Here is a 2,243-nt window from a genome sequence, read left to right as displayed (position 1 = left end):
GATCCCCTTCTTCCAAGACAGACTTGTCCATTCTTCTGACAGTCCATGGTATGTTCAATATTCTTCCCCAACACCACAATTCAAAGGTGTCAGTTCTTCAGTTTTCCTTTATCATTGTCTAGCTTTTGAATGCATATGAGGTGATTGAAAATACCATGGCTTGGGATAGGCACACCTTAGTCCTCAAAATGACATCTTCACTTTTTAACACTTTAAGGAGCTCTTTTGTAGCAGGTTTGCCCAATGCAACACATGGTTTGATTTTCTGACCACTGCTCCTGTGGACATTGATAGTGGATCCAAGTAAAATGAAATCCTTGACAACTTCAATCTTTTCTCAGTTTATCATGATGTTGCTTATTGGTCTACTTGTGAGGATTTTTGTTTTCTTTATGTTGAGGTGTAATCCATACTGAAGGCTGTGGTCTTTGATCTTCATCAGTAAGTACTTCAAGTCCTCTTCACTTTCTATTAGCAAGGTAGTGTCATCTGCATATCGCAGATTGTTAATGAGTTTTCCTCCAGTCCTGATGCCATATTCCTCTTCATATAACCCAGTTTCTTCGTTTATTTGTTCAGCATACAGATGGAATAAGTATGGTGAAAGGATATTGGGTGTGCTAGTCTGGCCTATTTATCAAGTGACTCAAAAAGCTGCTAGTTTTGAGTGGGGCTCAGATCAAGAGAAGTCTCTGCAGCAGGTTCGGGCTGCTAAGCAAGCTGCTCTGCCACTTGGGCCATATGATCTGGCTGATCCAATGGTGGATGAATATATCAGTGGCTGATAGAGATGCTGTTTGGAATCTTTGGCAGGCCCCTATTGGTGAATCACAGCACAGGCCCTTAGGATTTTGGAGCAAAACCATCTTCTGCACATAACTACTCTTCTTTCAAGAAACAGCTTGTTACTGGGCCTTAGTAGAGACTGCATGCTTAACCATGGCACACCAAGTCACCATGCGGCCTGAGCTGCCTGTCATGAATGGGGTGTTGTCTGACCCACAGAGTCATAAAGTCAGACATGCACAGCAGCACTCCATCATTAAGTGGAAGTGGTATATACAAGACTGGGCCTGAGCAGGCCCTGAAAGCACAAGTAAGTTGCATGAAGAAGTGGCCCAAATGCCCATGGTCTCCAGTCCTGTCACATTGTCTGCTCTTTCCCAGTATGCCTGTATGGCCTCATGGGGAGTTCCTTATGATCTGCTGACTGAGGAAGAGAAAACTCGTGCCTGGTTTACAGACGGTTCTGCGAAATATGCAGGCAGCATTCAAAAGTGGATAGTCCCTTGCCGGGACCTCCCTGAAGGACAGAGGTGAAGGGAAATCCTCCCATTGGGCAGAATTTTGAGCAGAGTACCTGGTTGTCCACTTTGCTTGGAAGGAGAAATGGCCAGATGTGTGATTATATACTGATTCATGGGCTGTGGCCAATGGTTTGGCTACATGGTCAAGGACTTGGAAGGAACATGACTGGAAAATTGGTGACAAGGAGGTATGGGGAAGAGGTGTGTGAATAGACCTCTCTGAATGGGCCATAGAAGTGAAGGTATTTGTGTCTCATGTGAATGCTTACCAAAGAATGAACTTAACAGAGGAAGATTTTAACAATCAAATGGATAAGGTGATGCATTCTGTGGAAACCAGTCATCTTTTTCCCAGCCACTCCCATCATTGTCCAATGGGCTCATAAACAAAGTGGCCATGGTGGCAGGGGTGGAGTTTATTCATGGGCTCAACAACATGGACTTCCACTGCCCAAGGCCGACTTGGCTACAGCCACTGCTAAGTGCCCTATCTGCCAGCAGCAGAGACCAACAATGAGTCCCCAGTATGACACCATTCCTAGAGGTGATCAGCCAGCCACCTGGTGGCAGGTTGATTACATTGGATTGCTTCCATCATGGAAAGGGCAGTGTTTTGTTCTTACTGGAAGAGATACTTACCCTGGATACGGATTTGCCTTCCCTGCATGTAATGCTTCTGCCAAAACTACCATCAGTGGACTTATAGAATGCCTTATCCACCATCATGGCATCCCACACAACATTGCCTCAGATCAAGGGACTCACAGCACAGCAAATGAAGTATGGCAGAGGGCCCATGTGCATGGAATTCACTGGTCTTGCCATGTTCCCCATCATCCTGAAGCAGCTGTCTTGATAGAACGATGGAATGGCCTTCTAAAGACACAATTACAGTGCCACGTAGTGGCAATACCTTGCAGGGTTAGGCCAATGTTG

Source organism: Elephas maximus, chromosome 16, assembly GCF_024166365.1.
Source record: "Elephas maximus indicus isolate mEleMax1 chromosome 16, mEleMax1 primary haplotype, whole genome shotgun sequence".
NCBI classification, from domain to species: domain Eukaryota; kingdom Metazoa; phylum Chordata; class Mammalia; order Proboscidea; family Elephantidae; genus Elephas; species Elephas maximus.
This window is presented reverse-complemented; position numbering follows the sequence as displayed.